We start from the raw sequence: 23,336 nt of genomic DNA on the forward strand, positions 1-23,336 counted from the left end.
TCTCATGCTTTCGCCGAAAAGCATTTAAAAAATCTGACTTGTTGCCTGGATTCACAGCGAGTGTAGCTTTAATTCAATACCCTGCATGTGTATTTTAATGAACGTTTGAGTTTTAACTAGTACTATTAGTATTTAGCGTAACGCATTTGCATTTCCAGATGTCTAGATGGGACGCCTGCGTGTCAGGTAGGAGCAAGAGGTTAAATATTTCTAAAGAATATTTTTGCATTCCCTGCGCCACTTTTTCAGCTGAACAGGGGGGGTGGAGTTACCGTAGGGGAACCCATCGCCTCAACAGGTTTTAAGGCACTTACATCACACATAAAACAAAAGATTACGCAGTACATCATATAACATTATTACAACACTATATATCTATAATACAAAATGTATAATACAACCATACAACAATATGACAATGTACTTGCAGTGGTGGAAAAAGTAGCCAATTGTCATACTTACTAAAAATAAAGATGCCTTAATAGAAAATGACTGAAGTAAAAGTGAAAGTCACCCAGTAAAATACTAATTGAGTAAAAGTCTAAAGGTATTTGGTTTTAAAAATACTTAAGTATCAAAAGGAAATGTATTTGCTCAAAAATACTTCTTGATGCACCCATCCTGTTAGCGGGATCATTTTCGTCAACCACCTCTGAAATGCAGAGCGCCAAATTCAAATTAAATTACAAAAAATATTTATTTGTCATGAAATCACAAGTGCAATATAGCAAAACATAGGTTAGCTTGTTGTTAATCCACCTGGCGTGACAGATTTCAATAAAGCTTTTCGGCGAAAGCATACCAAGCGTTTATGTAAGCACATCTCTCTCAGTAGACAAAATATTACAAACAGCTAGCTGCCAAGTAGATTGGTCACGAAAGTCAGAAAAGCAATAAATTAAATCGCTTACCTTTGATGATCTTCGGATGTTTGCACTCACGAGACTCCCAGTTACACAGTCAATGTTCCTTTTGTTCTATAAAGATTATTTTTATATATATTTTTTATATCCAAAATACCTCCATTTGGTTGGGGAGTTATGTTCAGAAATCCACAGGCTCGAGCGGTCATGACATCGCAGACGAAAATTCCAAATAGTATCCATAATGTTCGTAGAATATTTTAGAACTTTTTTTTTATAATCAATCCTCAGGTTGTTTTTACAATACAGTGGGGAGAAAAAGTATTTGATACACAGCCGATTTTGCAGGCTTTCCTACTTACAAAGCATGTAGAGGTCTGTAATTTTTATCATAGGTACACTTCAACTGTGAGAGACAGAATATAAAACAAAAAATCTACTAATACCTAAAGTTGCATTACAAAAGTATTTCGAAGTGTTTTGTGAAAGTTTATCGTCGACTTTTTTAACTTAAAAAAATGACGTTACGTTATAAAACTGTTATGCAGGTGAATGAGGACCCAAAAGCGACTTGGCGAAAACAGAGTTTTTAATCCAGTAAGAAACTTTACAAAACAAAAAGCATACTACTACTCGTAAAGACGAGAACAGACTGGAGACTTGATCGAGAACTGCAGGTTGCCTCGGGAAGGCACTTGAACCTAGCAGACTCAGACACCTGCTCACCACGCAGCATCTGAGGGAAACACGACACGACAGGGCAAAACATAGACACAGCACGGTGAATTATAGATGAGGATCCGACGGGGCAGGAACGGAAAACAAGGAGAGAAATAGGGACTCTAATCAGGGAAAAGGATCGGGAACAGGTGTGGGAAGACTAAATGATTGATTAGGGGAATAGGAACAGCTGGGAGCAGGAACGGAACGATAGAGAGAAGAGAGAGCGAGAGAGTGAGAGATGGAGGGGGAGAGAGAGGGATAGAAAGAGGGAAAGAACCTAATAAGACCAGCAGAGGGAAACGAATAGAAGGGGAAGCACAGGGACAAGACATGATAATTAATGACAAAACATGACAGTACCCCCCCACTCACCGAGCGCCTCCTGGCGCACTCGAGGAGGAATCCTGGCGGCAACGGAGGAAATCATCAATGAGTGAACGGTCCAGCACGTCCCGAGACGGAACCCAACTCCTCTCCTCAGGACCGTAACCCTCCCAATCCACTAAGTATTGGTGACCCCGTCCCCGAGAACGCATGTCCATGATCTTATGTACCTTGTAAATAGGTGCGCTCTCGACAAGGACGGGAGGGGGAGGGAAGACGAACGGGGGTGCGAAGAAAGGGCTTGACACAGGAGACATGGAAGACAGGATGGACGCGACGAAGATGTCGCGGAAGAAGCAGTCGCACAGCGACAGGATTGACGACCTGGGAGACACGGAACGGACCAATGAACCGCGGAGTCAACTTACGAGAAGCTGTCGTAAGAGGAAGGTTGCAAGTGGAAAGCCACACTCTCTGGCCGCAACAATACCTTGGACTCTTAATCCTGCGTTTATTGGCGGCTCTCACAGTCTGTGCCCTGTAGCGGCAAAGTGCAGACCTTACCCTCCTCCAGGTGCGCTCACAACGTTGGACAAACGCTTGAGCGGAGGGAACGCTGGACTCGGCAAGCTGGGATGAGAACAGAGGAGGCTGGTAACCCAGACTACTCTGAAACGGAGATAACCCGGTAGAAGACGAAGGAAGCGAGTTGTGAGCGTATTCTGCCCAGGGGAGCTGTTCTGCCCAAGACGCAGGGTTTCTGAAAGAAAGGCTGCGTAGTATGCGACCAATCGTCTGATTGGCCCTCTCTGCTTGACCGTTAGACTGGGGATGAAACCCGGAAGAGAGACTGACGGACGCACCAATCAAACGACAGAACTCCCTCCAAAACTGTGACGTGAATTGCGGGCCTCTGTCTGAAACGGCGTCTAACGGGAGGCCATGAATTCTGAACACATTCTCGATAATGATTTGTGCCGTCTCCTTAGCGGAAGGAAGTTTAGCGAGGAGAATGAAATGTGCCGCCTTAGAGAACCTATCGACAACCGTAAGAATCACAGTCTTCCCCGCAGACAAAGGCAGACCGGTAATGAAGTCTAGGGCGATGTGAGACCATGGTCGAGAAGGAATGGGGAGCGGTCTGAGACGACCGGCAGGAGGAGAGTTACCCGACTTAGTCTGCGCGCAGTCCGAACAAGCAGCCACGAAACGGCGCGTGTCACGCTCCTGAGTCGGCCACCAAAAGCGCTGGCGAATAGATGCAAGAGTGACTCGAACACCGGGATGACCAGCTAACTTGGCAGAGTGAGCCCACTGAAGAACAGCCAGACGAGTGGAAACAGGAACGAAAAGGAGGTTACTAGGACAAGCGCGCGGCGACGCAGTGTGCGTGAGTGCTTGCTTAACCTGTCTTTCAATTCCCCAGACTGTCAACCCGACAACACGCCCATAAGGAAGAATCCCCTCGGGATCAGTAGAAGCCACAGAAGAACTAAACAGACGGGATAAGGCATCAGGCTTGGTGTTCTTGCTACCCGGACGGTAAGAAATCACAAACTCGAAACGAGCGAAAAACAACGCCCAACGAGCTTGACGGGCATTAAGTCGTTTGGCAGAACGGATGTACTCAAGGTTCTTATGGTCTGTCCAAACGACAAAAGGAACGGTCGCCCCCTCCAACCACTGTCGCCATTCGCCTAGGGCTAAGCGGATGGCGAGCAGTTCACGGTTACCCACATCATAGTTGCGCTCAGATGGCGACAGGCGATGAGAAAAATAAGCGCAAGGATGAACCTTATCGTCAGACTGGAAGCGCTGGGATAGAATGGCTCCCACGCCTACCTCTGAAGCGTCAACCTCGACAATGAATTGTCTAGTGACGTCAGGAGTAACGAGGATAGGAGCGGACGTAAAACGTTCTTTTAGAAGATCAAAAGCTCCCTGGGCGGAACCGGACCACTTAAAACACGTCTTGACAGAAGTAAGAGCTGTGAGAGGGGCAGCAACTTGACCGAAATTACGAATGAAACGCCGATAGAAATTAGCGAAACCTAAAAAGCGCTGCAACTCGACACGTGACCTTGGAACGGGCCAATCACTGACAGCTTGGACCTTAGCGGAATCCATCTGAATGCCTTCAGCGGAAATAACGGAACCGAGAAAAGTAACGGAGGAGACATGAAAAGAGCACTTCTCAGCCTTTACGTAGAGACAATTCTCTAAAAGGCGCTGTAGAACACGTCGAACGTGCTGAACATGAATCTCGAGTGACGGTGAAAAAATCAGGATATCGTCAAGATAGACAAAAACAAAGATGTTCAGCATGTCTCTCAGAACATCATTAACTAATGCCTGAAAAACAGCTGGCGCATTGGCGAGACCAAACGGCAGAACCCGGTACTCAAAATGCCCTAACGGAGTGTTAAACGCCGTTTTCCACTCGTCCCCCTCTCTGATGCGCACGAGATGGTAAGCGTTACGAAGGTCCAACTTAGTAAAGCACCTGGCTCCCTGCAGAATCTCGAAGGCTGATGACATAAGGGGAAGCGGATAACGATTCTTAACCGTTATGTCATTCAGCCCTCGATAATCCACGCAGGGGCGCAGAGTACCGTCCTTCTTCTTAACAAAAAGAACCCCGCCCCGGCCGGAGAGGAAGAAGGCACTATGGTACCGGCGTCAAGAGACACAGATAAATAATCCTCGAGAGCCTTACGTTCGGGAGCCGACAGAGAGTATAGTCTACCCCGAGGAGGAGTGGTCCCCGGAAGGAGATCAATACTACAATCATACGACCGGTGAGGAGGAAGGGAGTTGGCTCGGGACCGACTGAAGACCGTGCGCAGATCATGATATTCCTCCGGCACTCCTGTCAAATCGCCAGGTTCCTCCTGAGAAGTGGGGACAGAAGAAATGGGAGGGATGGCAGACATTAAGCACTTCACATGACAAGATACGTTCCAGGATAGGATAGAATTACAAGACCAATTAATAGAAGGATTATGACATACTAGCCAGGGATGACCCAAAACAACAGGTGTGAAAGGTGAACGAAAAATCAAAAAAGAAATAGTCTCACTGTGGTTACCAGATACTGTGAGAGTTAAAGGTAGTGTCTCAAATCTGATACTGGGAAGATGACTACCATCTAAGGCAAACATGGGCGTAGGCTTGTCTAACTGTCTGAAAGGAATGTTATGTTTCCGAACCCATGCTTCGTCCATGAAACAACCCTCAGCCCCAGAGTCAATCAAGGCACTGCATGTAGCACCCGAACCGGTCCAGCGTAGATGGACCGACATAGTAGTACAGGATCTAGATGAAGAGACCTGAGTAGTAGCGCTCACCAGTAGCCCTCCGCTTACTGATGGGCTCTGGCCTCTTACTGGACATGAATTAACAAAATGTCCATCAAATCCGCAATAGAGGCACAGGCGGTTGGTGATCCTCCGTTTCCTCTCCTTAGTCGAGATGCAAATCCCTCCCAGCTGCATGGGCTCAGTCTCAGAGCCAGAGGAGGGAGATGGTTGCGATGCGGAGCAGGGAAACACCGTTGATGCGAACTCTCTTCCACGAGCCTGGTGACGAAGATCTACCCGTCGTTCTATGCGGATGGCGAGAGCAATCAAAGAGTCCACACTGGAAGGAACCTCCCGAGAGAGAATCTCATCTTTGACCACTGTGTGGAGTCCCTCCAGAAAACGAGCGAGCAGCGCCGGCTCGTTCCAGTCACTAGAGGCAGCAAGAGTACGAAACTCTATAGAGTAATCCGTTATGGATCGATCACCTTGGCATAGGGAAGCCAGGGCCCTAGAAGCCTCCCCACCAAAAACTGAACGGTCAAAAACCCGAATCATCTCCTCTTTAAAGTTCTGGTAATTGTTAGAACAATCAGCCCTTGCCTCCCAGATAGCTGTGCCCCACTCTCGGGCCCGGCCAGTAAGGAATGAAATGACGTAAGCAACCCGAGCTCTCTCTCTAGAGTATGTGTTGGGTTGGAGAGAGAACACAATCTCACACTGGGTGAGAAAGGAGCGGCACTCAGTGGGCTGCCCGGAGTAGCAAGGTGGGTTATTAACCCTAGGTTCTGGAGGCTCGGCAGGCCAGGAAGTAACAGGTGGCACGAGACGAAGACTCTGGAACTGTCCAGAGAGGTCGGAAACCTGAGCGGCCAGGTTCTCCACGGCATGGCGAGCAGCAGACAATTCCTGCTCGTGTCTGCCGAGCATGGCTCCTTGGATCTCGACGGCAGTGTTACGAGCCTCTGTAGTCGCTGGGTCCATTCCTTGGTCGGATCCTTCTGTTATGCAGGTGAATGAGGACCCAAAAGCGACTTGGCGAAAACAGAGTTTTTAATCCAGTAAGAAACTTTACAAAACAAAAAGCATACTACTACTCGTAAAGACGAGAACAGACTGGAGACTTGATCGAGAACTGTAGGTTGCCTCGGGAAGGCACTTGAACCTAGCAGACTCAGACACCTGCTCACCACGCAGCATCTGAGGGAAACACGACACGACAGGGCAAAACATAGACACAGCACGGTGAATTATAGATGAGGATCCGACGGGGCAGGAACGGAAAACAAGGAGAGAAATAGGGACTCTAATCAGGGAAAAGGATCAGGAACAGGTGTGGGAAGACTAAATGATTGATTAGGGGAATAGGAACAGCTGGGAGCAGGAACGGAACGATAGAGAGAAGAGAGAGCGAGAGAGTGAGAGAGGGAGGGGGAGAGAGAGGGATAGAAAGAGGGAAAGAACCTAATAAGACCAGCAGAGGGAAACGAATAGAAGGGGAAGCACAGGGACAAGACATGATAATTAATGACAAAACATGACAAAAACGTTATTTTTTTCGTTGATCACACAGTCTTCATAGATCGATATCTATGCTATACATGGATCGATTTAATCGAAAAAAAAGACCCAATAGTGATGTTTATGGGACATCTAGGAGTGCCAACAAAGAAGATGGTCAAAGGTAATGAATGTTTTATATTTTATTTGTGCATTTTGTGTCGCGCCGACTATGCTAATTATTTTGTTTACGTACCCTGCGGGTCTTTTGGGGTGTTACATGCTATCAGATAATAGCTTCTCATGCTTTCGCCGAAAATCATTTAAAAAATCTGACTTGTTGCCTGGATTCACAACGAGTGTAGCTTTAATTCAATACCCTGCATGTGTATTTTAATGAACGTTTGAGTTTTAACGAGTGCTATTAGCATTTAGCGAAGCGCATTTGCATTTCCAGATGTCTAGATGAGACGCCTGCGTGTCAGGTAGGAGCAAGAGGTTAAGGTATAGGGGGCAGCATTTTGACTTTTGGATAATTAACGTGCCCAATTTCAACGTCCTGCTACTCATGCCAGGAATATAAGATATGTATATTATTTGTATATTTGGATAGAAAACACGCTGAAGTTTCTAAAACTGTTTGAATCATGTCTGTGAGTATAACAGAACTTATATAGCAGGCAAAACCCCGAGGACTAACCGTTCAGAATAATTTATTTTTTTGGTCTGTTCAGTGATTTCTTATTGGAAAATTATATTTCTTAGGAACCTGTTTTCAGTTATTACCGCTTCCACTGGATGTCACCAGTCTTTGGAATTTGGTTGAGGTTATTCCTTTGTACAATGAAGAAGTACGGCCATCCAGGAACTGGGGAATGCTGTTGAGAGTGCGCAAGATGTGAAAAGTAGCGTTGGTTTGTTGTCTTCCTGTATTGAACACAGATAGACCCGTCTACATTTTGATCGATTATTAACGTTTAAAAAATACCTAAAGTTGTATTACAAAAGTAGTTTGAAATATTTTGGGAACATTTATTAGGCAACTTTTGAAATATTTTGCAGTGATGTTGCGTTCATTGGAAGCAGTTTTTTTCTGGATCAAACGTGTCAATTAAATGGACATTTGGATATATATGGACTGAATTAATCGAACAAAAGGACCAATTGTGATGTTTATGGGACATATTGGAGTGCCAACAAAAGACGCTTGTCAAAGGTAATGCATGTTTTATATTTTATTTCTGCGTTTTGTATAGCGCCTGCAGGGTTGAAATATGCAACCCTCTTTGTTTACTGTTGTGATATCATCAGACAAGATCATCAAGATAATAGCTTCTTATTATGCTTTCGCCAAAAAGCCTTTTAAAAATCGGACATGTTGGCTGGATTCACAACGCGAGTAGCTTTAATTGAATGTGTGATTTAATGAAAGTTTGATATCATTTTTTTAAGTGTCTTAACCACCGTTCCACAGGTGCATGTTCATTAATTGTTTATGGTTCATTGAACAAGCATGGGAAACAGTGTTTAAACCCTTTACAATGAAGATCTGTGACGTTATTTGGATTTTTACTAAATATCTTTGAAAGACAGGGTGCTGTAAAATGGATGTTCCTTTTTTTCTGAGTTTATATTTGAGCTAATGTCTTGAAAGGATGAAAGTAATAACAACCATAGTTGTTGTTGTTGATCCAACCCCCTTAAGGGGTGGTAGCGCCCGAAGGCTAGGTAGGATGTGTGAGACATCATAATGTAGAGTGTGTGTGAAATGGCTGGCGGGTACATTACAACCCAGCAGCTTTCTATTAGAAGGGTAATGGAGTAGCACTATCGCCATGGTGATGCAGGAAAACACTCTCTGGCGGTAATTAGTCGGCAGAGCTGACGAGGAGAAGAGCACGACTGGAAATAGTGTCGGCGATGGATGGGAGGAAATAGTCAGACTCAACATTACCTTTATTTCAGTTCCTCTCTTTTGCTCTTTCTCCCTCCTCTCCTCTCTCTCGTTCTCTTTTCCTCCCTTTCTCTTTCTCACCCTGCACTATCATCTCTAACAAACAATAATATGAGCATGTCTACTTCCGCTAAGCTTCCATGTAAAGGAATAAAAACATTCCCAGAAAAGTGATCAAAATTGCATATGTACCTTAAGAAACAAGGTTCATAAAATCATGAACTTGCTAGTAACAAATGTCATTCATATTCTGACTATCTCTGCAACATAATACATTTCATGATACAGTGTTAGCAACACACACTACTTTTACAGAAAATAGAGAAATTACAATAGTGGAGGTGTTGTTTTTTTTTATTCAGAACCACATTCCTGTAAAGCAGATAGGATCTCATGTTAATTATTAGGACTAGGCCCCATTTTTCTCAATTTTCACCTTACAGACGTGCACAAAGCAAACTGCCTGTTGCTCAGGCCCTGAAGCCAGGATATGAATATAATTGGTACCAATTGAAAGAAAACACTTTGATGTTTGTGGAAATGTTAAAATAATGTAGGAGACTATAACACAATATATATGACCGGATTTTGCCCTTTCTCTTACCATGGAAATATAGGGGCATACTGAAGTCTAGCTCCCAGGATGCAATTCATATGGCTTCCACAGGGTGTCAGCAGTCTATGTTCAAGGTTTCAGAAATATCAGTTTTAGTGCAGGGACACAGTCTTGGAAAAAAAAATTTAGGCGCGCGATGATGACAAGACACACTTACTGAAATCGAACATTGAAAAAAAAAACTAACAGTTTTGAACATACTACTTTTTGTAAGAAATCTTATAGTTTGATTACGTTTTAGGGTATCGTATTTTAACTTTTTGATTTTCGGATTCCTTTCTCTGCAAATTGAACGAGTGGATTACTCAAGTCGATGGCGCCAACTAAACTAACTTTTGGGGATATAAATGATTTTATCTAACAAAACAACGCTTCATGTTATAGCTGGGACCCTTTGGATGACAAATCAGAGAAAGATTTTAAAAAGTAAGTGAATATTTAAACGCTATTTGTGAATTTATGAAGCCTGTGCCGGTGAAAAAATATTTCAATGTGCGACACCGTCCTCAAACAATCACATGGCTTTCGCTGTAATGACTACGGTAAATCGGACAATTGTTTACATAGTCATGGTGGGTGTCAGTGCATTCCTATGGATGTTTGCAACACAGTCAAACGACGTTGTTTTTTTTGCGGGGAGAATTGACCGAAGTGAGCTGATTTGAAGACGATAAATGACTACCTGACGCACCAATAATTTTAGCGAAGCTTCATTGATTGACTATAGTTCTGCCCAATGACCACTGATCTTCTTGAAATCTAGCTGGGTAGATAGCCAATGAGCTGAGGTATGTAATGGTTTGGGGTTGGACCACAATTCCTTGGTTGTAATCGCACGCGCAGAGAACTCCATTTTCGCCTTGACGATCAGAGGGGTTGCTGTAAGGCTTTTTACGTGCAGCTGTATTTCGGAAAGTTGTAGTTTCAACGATTTCATTGAAGATATCCTGGCGAATACTTCATGTAAAGCAAAGTCAAACTCTAAAGTGAAAGTGAAAGTGAGACAGATTTTTTGTTTCAGGAATCTTGGGAATGTTATCATTGAAACGAACTGAGGAGCTGTTTCTGCAAGGACAGGACGTACTTCTGGACGAGTAAGTGCTAATGCCGTTTTATGAAATATAAAAATATATATATTATTTATATATTTAAATATATATATATAAAAATTGCAATGAAATGTGTACTTTGTTTTTGTGTGTTGGTTTGTTTGTGTGTGTGTAATATATATATTAATATATTTATAGGTCATTTCACCAATTCGGCCACTTGGGTACATTTGGGCAACTTGTGTGGGACACCTGGTAACTTCATGCTAAATGTTATGCAGCTCACCCATTCCTGAAGTTATCAGTCTCATACTTTGCACACCTACAGTTGCCCTCTTGTGTTATCCATCAAAATTATCTCCAGCAGCCTATCTTACTGTGTGGCTATTCTAGTACATGTGAAAGATGATGCTACAACAATAAAAAACAGAAAACGTATGCTCTTTCTTTCGCTTTTCTTCCACCAGATCTACTGTGTTATATTCTCCTACATTCACAAACTTCAGAATGTTTCCATTCAAATGATACCACGAATATGCATATCCTTCCCTCTGGGGCTGAGCTACAGGCAGTTAGATTAGGGTACGTCTTCAGGCGGAAATTGAGAACAAAGGGTTGCAGTCATAACAGGTTTTAAGAGCTTACAGATGGTAGACAATTAAGGTCACAGTTATGAAAACTTAGTACACTACAGAGGCCTTTCTACTGACTCTAAAAAACACCAAAAGAAAGATGCCCAGTTTCCCTGCTCATCTATGTGAATGTGCCTTAGGCATGCTGCAAGGAAGCATGAGGACTGCAGATGTGGCCAGGGCAATACATTGCAATGTATGTACTGTGAAATGCCTAAGACAGCGCTACAGGGAGACAAAACGGACAGCTGATCATCCTCGCAGTGGCAGAGCAAGTGTAACTAAACCTGGATTGGTACATCAGAACATCACACCTGAGGAAAGGTACAGGATGGCAACAACAACTGCCCGAGTTACACCAGGAACACACAATCCCTCCATCAGTGCTCAGACTGTCCACAATAGGCTGAGAGAGGGTGGACTGAGGGCTTGTAGGTCTGTTGTAAGGCAAGTCCTCACCAGACATCATCGGTAACAGGGTTGCCTATGGGTAAAATCCACTGTCGCAGGACCAGACCGGACTGGCAAGAAGTACTCTTCACTGACGGGACGCGGTTTTGTCTCACCAGGGGTGATGATCGGATTCACATTTATCGTTGAAGGAACGAGTGTTACATCGAGGCCTGTACTCTGGAGCGGAATCGATTTGGAGTGGAGGGACCATCATGGTCTGAGGCGTTGTGTCACAGCATCATCGGACTGAGCTTTTTGTCATTGCAGGCAATGCCAACGCTGTTGCAGGGAAGACATCCTTGTCTGTGGAACTTGTTCAGTTTTTGTCTCAGTTGTTGAATCTTGTTATGTTCATTAAAATATTTACACATGTTAAATGCGCAACCAGAGGGGAAAGAAAATGTAGTACGCTTCCCTTGCCCTCCATTTGCCAAATCTGACCATAACTCTATCCTCCTGATTCCAGTGACTCTGTCTAAAAAAAAAGTGGTCAAATGAAGTAGATGCTACTACTGAACTGTTTTGCCAGCACAGACTGGAATATGTTACGGGATTCTTCCGATGGCATTGAGGAGTACACCACATCAGTCACTGGCTTTATCAGTAAGTACATTGAAAACGTCGTCCTCACAGTGACTGTACATACATACCCCAACCAGAAGCCATGGATTACAGGCAACATTTGCACTGAGGTAAAGGTTAGAGCTGCGGCTTTCCCAGGTGAGGCACTCTAACCTGGAAGCTTACAAGAAATCCTGCTATGCCCTCAGACAAACCATCAGACAAACCATCAAACAGGTAAAGCACCAATACAGGAGTAAGATTGAATTTTAAATCACCGGCTCTGGGAATGTGCTGACCGGTGTCTTCATTGGTGTCTTCACCGGTGTCTTCACCGGTGTCTTCACCGGTGTCTTCACTGACATTTGACATGTCCCTGACTGAGTCTGTGATCCCAACATGCTCCAAGCAGGCCACCATAGTCCCTGTTCCCAATAGCACTAAGGTAACATGCCTAAAGGAATACAGACCCATAGCACTCTCATCCATAGCCATGAAGTGCTTTGAAAGGCTGGTAATGGCTCACATTAATACCATTATCCCAGAAACCATAGACCCACTCCAATTTGCATACCACACGAAACAGATCCACAGATGATGCATCTCTATTGTGCGCCACACTGCCCTTTCCCACCTGGACAAAAGTAACACCTACTTGAAAATGCTATTCACTACAGCTCAGCGTTCCACACCATAGTGCCCTCAAAACTCCTCACTAAGCTAAGGATCCTGGGACTAAACACTTCCCTCTGCAACTGGATACTGGACTTCCTGACGGGCCACTCCCAGGTGGTAACGGTAGGTAGTAACACATAAGCCACGCTGATCATCAACACTGGAGCCCCTCAGGGGTGCGTGCTTAGTCCCCTCCTGTACTCCCTGTTCACCCACAACTGCATGGCACGACTCCAACACCATCATTAAGTTTGATGACGACGCAACAGCGGTAGGCCCTGTCACCACCAATGATGAGACAGCCTGTAGGGAGGAGGTGGCCTGGTGGTGCCAGAATAACAACCTCTCCCTCAACGTGATCAAGACAAAGGAGATGATTGTGGACTACAGGAAAAGGAGGACCGAGTATATCCCCAGTCTTATTGGGGGCTGTAGTGGAGCAGGTTGAGAGCTTCAAGTTCCTTGGTGTCCACATCACCAACAAACTTGAATGGTCCAAACACGTCAATACATTCGTGAAAATGGAACAACAACAAAAAAATTTGGCACCGGTCCTCAGATCCTCACAAGGATCTACATCCACCATCGAGAGCATCACTGGTTGCATCACTGCCTGGTAGAGCAACTACTCTGTCTCCGACCGCAAGGCAATACAGGGGATGGTGGGTACAGCCCAGTACATCATTGGGACTTAGCTGCCTGCCATCCAGGACCTCTACACCAGGCGGTGTCAGAGGAAGGCCCCAGCCACCCCAGTCATTGACTATTCTCTCTGCTACCGCATGGCAAGCTGTACCGGAGTGCCAAGTCTAGGACTAAAAGGCTTCTGAACAGCTTTTAACCCCAAGCCATAAGTCTCCTGAACCGGTAATCAAATGGTTACCCAGACGATCTGCATTGTGTCACGCCCCCCGCCAACCCCTCTTTTACGCTGCTGTTATCATCTATGCATAGTCACTTCAACTATACCTACATGCGCATATTACATCAACTAACCGGTGGCCATCGCACATGGACTCTGTACCGGTACCCCCTGTATATAGCCTCCACATTGACTCTGTACCGGTACCACCAGTATACAGCCTCCACATTGACTCTGTACCGGTACCCCCTGTATATAGCCTCCACATTGACTCTGTACCGGTACCCCCTGTATATAGCATCCACATTGACTCTGTACTGGTACCCCCTGTATATAGCCTCCACATTGACTATGTACCGTAATACCCTGTATATAGCCTACACATTGACTCTGTACCGGTACCCTGTATATAGCCTCCACATTGACTCTGTACCGGTACCATGTATATAGCCTCCACATTGACTCTGTACCGGTACCCCCTGTATATAGCCTCCACATTGACTCTGTACTGGTACCCCCTGTATATAGCCTCCACATTGACTCTGTACTGGTACTCCCTGTATATAGCCTACACATTGACTCTGTACCGGTACCCTGTATATAGCCTCCATATTGACTCTGTACTGGTACCCCCTGTATATAGTCTCCACATTGACTCTGTACCAGTACCCTGTATATAGCCTCCACATTGACTCTGCACCGGTACCCCCTGTATATAGCCTCCACATTGACTCTGTACCGGTACCCCCTGTATATAGCCTATACGTTGACTCTGTACAGGTAACACCAGTATATAGCCTCTACATTGACTCTATACAGGTACCCCCTGTATATAGCCTCCACATTGACTTTGTACTGGTACCTCCTGTATATAGCCTACACATTGACTCTGTACCAGTACCCCCTGTATATAGCCTCCACATTGACTCTGTACCAGTACCCCCTGTATATAGCCTCCACATTGACTATGTACCAGTACCCCCTGTATATAGCCTCCACATTGACTCTGTACCGGTACCCCCTGTATATAGCCTCCACATTGACTCTGTACCGTAACACCCTGTATATAGCCTCCACATTGACTCTGTACCGGTACCCCCTGTATATAGCCTCCACATTGACTCTGTACCGGTACCCCCTGTATATAGCCTCCACATTGACTCTGTACCGGTACCACCAGTATACAGCCTCCACATTGACTCTGTACTGGTACCCCCTGTATATAGCCTCCACATTGACTCTGTACTGGTACCACCAGTATACAGCCTCCACATTGACTCTGTACCGGTACCCCCTGTATATAGCCTCCACATTGACTCTGTACCGGTACCACCAGTATACAGCCTCCACATTGACTCTGTACCGGTACCCCCTGTATATAGCATCCACATTGACTCTGTACTGGTACCCCCTGTATATAGCCTCCACATTGACTCTGTACCGTAATACCCTGTATATAGCCTACACATTGACTCTGTACCGGTACCCTGTATATAGCCTCCACATTGACTCTGTACCGGTACCATGTATATAGCCTCCACATTGACTCTGTACCGGTACCCCCTGTATATAGCCTCCACATTGACTCTGTACTGGTACCCCCTGTATATAGCCTCCACATTGACTCTGTACTGGTACTCCCTGTAGTATATAGCCTACACATTGACTCTGTACCGGTACCCTGTATATAGCCTCCATATTGACTCTGTACTGGTACCCCCTGTATATAGTCTCCACATTGACTCTGTATCAGTACCCTGTATATAGCCTCCACATTGACTCTGCACCAGTACCCCCTGTATATAGCCTCCACATTGACTCTGTACCGGTACCCCCTGTATATAGCCTCCACATTGACTCTGTACCGTAACACCCTGTATATAGCCTCCACATTGACTCTGTACCGGTACCCCCTGTATATAGCCTCCACATTGACTCTGTACCGTAACACCCTGTATATAGCCTCCACATTGACTCTGTACTGGTACCTCCTGTATATAACCTCCACATTGACTCTGTACTGGTACCTCCTGTATATAGCCTCCACATTGACTCTGTACTGGTACCTCCTGTATATAGCCTCCACATTGACTCTGTACTGGTACCTCCTGTATATAGCCTCCACTTTGACTCTGTACTGGTACCTCCTGTATATAACCTCCACATTGACTATGTACCGGTACCCCCTGTATATAGCCTCCACATTGACTCTGTACTGGTACCTCCTGTATATAACCTCCACATTGATTATGTACTGGTACCTCCTGTATATAGCCTCCACATTGACTCTGTACTGGTACCTCCTGTATATAACCTTCACATTGACTATGTACCGGTACCCCCTGTATATAGCCTCCACTTTGACTCTGTACTGGTACCTCCTGTATATAACCTCCACATTGACTATGTACCGGTACCCCCTGTATATAGCCTCCACATTGACTCTGTACTGGTACCTCCTGTATATAACCTCCACATTGACTATGTACTGGTACCTCCTGTATATAGCCTCCACATTGACTCTGTACTGGTACCTCCTGTATATAACCTCCACATTGACTATGTACTGGTACCTCCTGTATATAACCTCCACATTGACTATGTACTGGTACCTCCTGTATATAGCCTCCACATTGACTCTGTACTGGTACCTCCTGTATATAACCTCCACATTGACTATGTACCGGTACCCCCTGTATATAGCCTCCACATTGACTCTGTACCGGTACCCCCTGTATATAGCCTCCACATTGACTCTGTACCGGTACCCCCTGTATATAGCCTCCACATTGGCTCTGTACCGGTACCCCCTGTATATAGCCTCCACATTGACTCTGTACCGGTACCCCCTGTATATAGCCTCCACATTGGCTCTGTACCGGTACCCCCTGTATATAGCCTCCACATTGGCTCTGTACCGGTACCCCCTGTATATAGCCTCCACATTGACTCTGTACCGGTACCCCCTGTATATAGCCTCCACATTGGCTCTGTACCGGTACCCCCTGTATATAGCCTCCACATTGACTCTGTACCGGTACCCCTGTATATAGCCTCCACATTGGCTCTGTACCGGTACCCCCTGTATATAGCCTCCACATTGACTCTGTACCGGTACCCCCTGTATATAGCCTCCACATTGACTCTGTACCGTAATACCCTGTATATAGCCTCCACATTGACTCTGTACCGTAATACCCTGTATATAGCCTCCACATTGACTCTGTACCGGTACCCCCTGTATATAGCCTCCACATTGACTCTGTACTGGTACCACCAGTATACAGCCTCACTACTGTTATTTTCAATGTCATTTTCTTTTTCTTTTCTATTTTTTACTATTGTTTATCTAGTTCCTCTTTTTTACTTAAAAAATGTAACTGTTGGTTAAGGGCTTGTAAGTAAACATTTCACTGTACAGTTTACACCTGTTGTTTTCGGCATGCGTGACAAATACATTATGATTATGATGATTATGATGATTATGATTTAACTAATAGAAACATTCCAATCCAGCTAAACAATGGATATATAGCATTTAGCAAAAAAATACATAACAAATTCTATCCAACATTCATACACATATGTAAAATATATTCATTTAACACACACACACACACACACACACACACACACACACACACACACACACACACACACACACACACACACACACACACACACACACACACACACACACACACACACACACACACACACACACACACACACACACACACACACACGTGTGTACACACACGCACACATAAAGACACACACACACGCACATACACATATGTACATAAACACACACACACACACGTACACACACAAGACAAGGCCAATATGCTTCCATTCTCGCCCATGCTGAGCGTTCCCCTGAGAACTCATTTATCACCACTTAGGGCTCTTTTTATTTTGAAGAGGTTGGGTAGTATGTGACGGAGAGTCTTTGTGTGGTTGTGTGTTTGTCTTCATGCATTTGTGTGCGCGTGTGTGTGTTCGTTCGTGTGTGTGTGTGCGTGCGTGCGTTGGAGCAGGTGTGATGTGAGGGAATGTGCACCATTGCAGTATTGTGTGTGTGTGTCTTCATAACGTCACAACACTTACTTGTGCAGCCCAGTCATATTGGGGTCTCCCAGCAGGGACGACTCTCCTCCTGTAGTATTCTCTAATTCACTTTAAAATAGCCGTAGGCAGATACTCATTCATAGTTATCCTGCTGGTCAGAACAGCCCTGTTGTCTGTTATCCTGCTGGTCAGAACAGCCCTGTTGTCTGTTATCCTGCTGGTCAGAACAGCCCTGTTGTCTGTTATCCTGCTGGTCAGAACAGCCCTGTTGTCTGTTATCCTGCTGGTCAGAACAGCCCTGTTGTCTGTTATCCTGCTGGTCAGAACAGCCCTGTTGTCTGTTATCCTGTAGGTCAGAACAGCCCTGTTGTCTGTTATCCTGCTGGTCAGAACAGCCCTCTTGTCTGTTATCCTGTAGGTCAGAACAGCCCTCTTGTCTGTTATCCTGTAGGTCAGAACAGCCCTGTTGTCTGTTATCCTGTAGGTCAGAACAGCCCTCTTGTCTGTTATCCTGTAGGCCAGAACAGCCCTGTTGTCTGTCATCCTGTAGGCCAGAACAGCCCTCCTGTCATCCTGTAGGCCAGAACAGCCCTTCTGTCATTCTGTCGGCCAGAACAGGCCTATTGTCTGATGATAAATTATTCCAAATTTTTTTTTTCATCAATTGGATGAAGTGTGAGTGACTGATGACCTGTGGGTAGAAAGAGTGGGAAGAGAGACAGTTGGCCACGGGTAGAAAGAGAGGGAAGAGTGACTGATGGCCGTGGGTAGAAAGAGAGGGAAGAGAGACTGTTGGCCGCGGGTAGAAAGAGAGGAGGAATGTGGGAGAGACTGAGAGCCAGTGGACAGAAAGAGACGGAAGATAGACGTTTGGCCCGTCGGTAGAATAGAGGAGAAAATTGGGAGAATTGGCCATGGGTAGAAAGAGAGGGAAGAGTGACTGATGGCCGCGGGTAGAAAGAGAGGAGGAATGTGGGAGAGACTGAGAGCCAGTGGACAGAAAGAGACGGAAGATAGACGTTTGGCCATCTGTAGAAAGAGAGGGAAGAGAGACTGATGGCCGCGGGTAGAAAGAGAGGGAAGAGAGACTGGTAGAATAGAAATAGAAAAGAGTATAGAAAGAGAGGGAAGAGAGACTGATGGACCGTGGAAAGAGAAGGAAGAGAGACTGATGGCCCATCTGCACAACAGCTGCCTATGTGTGCAACCCAAATTGCAACCTATTGCCCAAAAGTGATTGATCGTATTGGAGCCCATGCGGTAGTGCAATCCAACCAAACCTAGTTGTAGAGATACCAGACGGTGAAAAGCTGTGTTATAGTTTTGTTATCATTGTTATCACTCTGTTATCATTGTGTTATCGCTGTGTTATCGTTGTTATCACTCTGTTATCACTCTGTTATCGTTGTGTTATCGTTGTTATCACTTTGTTATCATTGTGTTATCGTTGTGTTATCGTTGTCCAACCAAACCTATCGCTGAAAAGCTGTTTATCGCTCTGTTATCGTTGTGTTATCGTTGTTATCACTCTGATATCATTATCACTCTGTTATCATTGAGTTATCATTGTTATCACTCTGTTATTATTCTGTTATCGTTGTGTTATCGTTGTTATCACTCTGTTATCGTTGTGTTATCACTCTGTTATCGTTGTGTTATCGTTGTTATCACTCTGTTATCGTTGTGTTATAGTTGTGTTATCACTGTGACCCAGAGAAAACATCTGGTTGTTCTTTAAGTGAGGGTATTCTGTTATTCCAGATGACACATTCAAACAGGACTGAGATAATATATGAGGAGGAGAGAGAAGTAAAAGGAAGGTTATTAATCTTGGTTTGTTCGTCTGTGATTTGTCCGCGGGTAAATTGCATGAAATTCTAATACACTTCAGTTTTGAACACACCGTTCATTTTTTCTTCTTCTAATTATAGAGCAAGTAAAACATACTTTGAAAAACGTTGTTTTTACGATCATCACATTCTCAGGCGCTCAAGGCTACCATCAGACATTTGTCCATTACCATTCTTTCTCTAAATGAGGTTCCATAATCGATTAACATTATCATTTCCAATCTTTTTATTTCTCATCATCCCATCCACTTATATATTCATGTCCAACATGTCACTGGTAATATGATCTTAATTAGAACGTCAATAAGGTGGAGAAGGTGAACCTGTACGGCCTCTCGTTCCTTGATTGTTTAATCAATAGCAGCTTGCTAGGCCAGAGACATTATGGGGAGTCTCTCTCTCTCTCTCTCTCTCTTTCTCTCTCTTTCTCTCTCTCTCTCTCTTTCTCTTTCTCTCTCTCTCTCTCTCTCTCTCTCTCTCTCTCTCTCTCTCCATGTTTTGTCTTTATTATCTCTCCCTCTTCCCATTCTATTCCCCCTCTGCTTTATTAGGTTCGCCTCTCTCTCTCTCTCCCCCTCCCTCTCACTCTCTCTCTCTCTCTCTCTATCTCTTCTCTCCCAGCTGTTCCTATTCCCCCTAATCATCATTTAGTCTTCCCACACCTGTTCCCGATCCTTTTCCCTGATTAGAGTCCCTCTCTTTCTGTCGGATCTCTTTATAATTCTCTCTTTTGCCCTGTCTGTTGTTTCTCTCTCTCTCTCTCTCAAGTGCCTTCCCGAGGCAACCTCTCTCTCTCTCTGTTCTCTCTCTTTGTTTTGTAAAGTTTATTCTGGATTAAATACTCTGTTTTCTCGCTTTTCTCTCCTCTTCACTCTCTCTCTCTCTCGGCAGACACGAGCAGGAATTGTCTCTGCTCGCCATGCCGTGGAGAACCTGGCCGCTCTCTCTCTGGACAGTTCCAGAGTCTTCTCTCGTCCACCTGTTACTTCCTCTCTCTTGCTACCCTTCTCTCTCTCTCTCCAACCCAACACATACTCTAGAGAGAGAGCTCTCTCTTTCTCTCTTTTCTCTCTGCCTCCTTTCTCACCCAGTGTGAATTTGTGTTCTCTCTCCACCCAACACATACTCTAGAGAGAGAGCTCGGGTTGCTTACGTCATTTCACTCTTACTGGCCGGGCCCGAGAGTGGGGCTCTTTTCTCTCTTTTTGACTTGGGGAGGCTTCTCTTTCTGATCGATCCATCTACTCTATAGAGTTTCGTCTCTCCTCTCTCTCTCTCTCTCTCTGGAGGGACTCTGGTCAAAGATGAGATTCTCTCTCGGGAGGTCTCTGTGGACTCTCTCTCTCTCTCTCTCTCTCTCTCCCTCTCCGCATCTCTCCTCTCTGGCTCTGAGACTCCCTGCAGCTCTCTCTAAGGAGAGGGAACGGAGGATCTCTCCGCTGTGCCTCTTCTCATTTTGTTAATTCATGTCCAGTCTCAGTCTCTCTCTCTCTCTTCATCTAGATCTTGTACTCTATGTCTCTCTCTGGTTCTTCTCTCTCTCTCTGAGGGTTTTCATCTCTCTCTCCTTCTTAGACTCTGTTTGCCTCTCTCCCCCTTCTCTTTCTCTCTCTTTCTCTTTCTCTCTTTGTCATAACCTGCAATCTCCCTGTGATGAACACAATAATCACACGCATGTGATGGGTAAGTGGGGTACTCCAGACCTGACAGCCACCTGCCTGACTTGATTGATGATATGTTTTTAAACTGGGGATCCTCTCTCTGGAAAACAAAGTCACATTCCACTGGGAAGAAAGGAAGCCATTGTGAATGTTAATCCACTCTTAAAATGGATTCAGGGAATAGGGATGTGTGATGTATTGTTGGGTGGGAGTGGTGGGATCTCCGAGTGTTTGTGTGTGTGTTTCCGAGGCATGTTAAAAGGTCTACCCTAGCCTGAGTGTGTTCCTGTTTTTTTTGTTTCACATTGATTCTTGTCTGGACACAGGGTCATAGGGGTGCTGACAGATGCACCGAGCATTTGTCCCCAGTTTGACATCCCTTCTGCTCTTCCCTTTCCCTATGACTCTCATACTTTTCTCTTTTTCCCCTCCCTCCCTCCCTCCCTCTCTTATCTGTGCTGCTGATGAATGGTGAAAGGAGAGAAGGTGAGTCAGAGCCTCTAACCCGATGCCTCGTGTGTGGGAACCCTTTTGTGCCCATCGGCTCAGAGCGAGAGAGCTGCTTTCTCCAGTACGCTTGATAAACCAGGCCCTCTCATCTTTCAGAGAGAGAGAGAGAGAGAGAGAGAGAGAGAGAGAGAGAGAGAGAGAGAGAGAGAGAGAGAGAGAGAGAGAGAGAGAGAGAGGAGAGAGAGAGAGAGAGGAGAGAGACAGAGAGACAGACAGAGAGAGAGAGAGAGAGAGAGAGTATTTTGTTAATCTCTTAGTTGCAAATGTCAGCTATGTTTAATTGATTTACTATGTGGATGTCTAGTTTAAGATAAGCACTAAATCTAATTCACCTTTATGGTTTCGTGGTGGAAGGCCATGCAGAGCCCCATTGTTGTAATTATTTGAAATGACCAGCACTCTTCCACCCTGAAGTGTTAGACATGTACAGTTGTTAGGGAGAAATCACATTGTACTTTACAGTGCATCAGGCACAGATAAGAGCAGCTATTACATTAATAAATGGATTTAGCCTGAGCTCTGTGTAGAAGTCACTTTGGTTACATCTCTGCATCTGACAAGTGGATTACTGCTCTCTTCTCCTTACAGCTTTTCTCTTTCCTCTCTGTCTGTCTTTCTCTCTGTCTGTCTTTCTCTTCCTGCCTCTCACTCTCTGCCTCTCTGTCTCTCTGTCTCTCTGTCTCTCTTTCTCTCCCTCCCTTTCTCTCTCTCTGTCTTTTTTCTCTCTCTTTCTCTCTCTCTCTGCCTGCCCTCTCTCTCCCTCTCTCTCTTCCTCCCTCTGCCTCTCCATCTCTCTCTCTCTCTCTCTCTGTCTCTGTCTCTGTCTCTGTCTCTGTCTCTGTCTCTGTCTCTGTCTCTGTCTCTGTTTCTGTCTCTGTCTCTGTCTCTGTTTCTGTCTCTGTTTCTGTTTCTGTTTCTGTCTCTGTCTCTGTCTCTGTCTCTGTCTCTCTCTCTCTCTCTCTCTCTCTCTCTCTCTCTCTCTCTCTCTCTCTCTCTCTCTCTCTCTCTTTCTTTCTGTCTCCATCTCTCTCTATGCGATGTAGATGTGTGATGAAAAGCCATAATCACTCTCCCCTCAGCCACGTTTGAAGTTTAAGATGATGTGTTATGGAAAACAGACATCATAATGATAGCGGTGAAGCTGATGATACTATGATAGTCGCTGTCTGTCACACAGTTTGGATTTGCTGATGGTGATGACACTTAGCAGAGACATAACATGACCCAAAGTTTAATATTTACTGTTACTATTAATCCTAAAAATCTCCAAAATATAGATTTGGAGAAGATGCTTCAAAGCTGTCAGTGCCAACAAAAGTAAATACACACACTTACACTCTCCCCCTTCTCTCACGCTCTCTCTCTCTCTCTCCCCCCCTTCTCTCTCTCCTCTCTCTCTCTCTCTCTCTCTCTCTCTCTCTCTCTCTCTCTCTCTCTCTCTCTCTCTCTCTCTCTCTCTCTCTCTCCCCCTTCTCTCTCTATCTCTCCCCTCCTCTCTCTCTCTCTCTCTCTCTCTCTCTCTCTCTCTCTCTCTCTCTCTTCTCTCTCTCTCTCTCTCTCTCTCTCCCTCTCTCTCTCTCCCTCTCCCTCTATCTGTCTCACTGTCTCTCCCCCCTCTCTCTCTCCCTCTCTCTCTCTCTTCCGCACTCCCTCTATCTGTCTCACTGTCTCTCCCAATCTCTTTCTCCCACTGAGTGGCTGCTTTTCTTCTCTCTGGGAGCTGAGTGAATAAG

This window comes from Oncorhynchus gorbuscha, linkage group LG09 (genome assembly GCF_021184085.1).
Source record: "Oncorhynchus gorbuscha isolate QuinsamMale2020 ecotype Even-year linkage group LG09, OgorEven_v1.0, whole genome shotgun sequence".
Taxonomy (NCBI): Eukaryota; Metazoa; Chordata; class Actinopteri; order Salmoniformes; family Salmonidae; genus Oncorhynchus; species Oncorhynchus gorbuscha.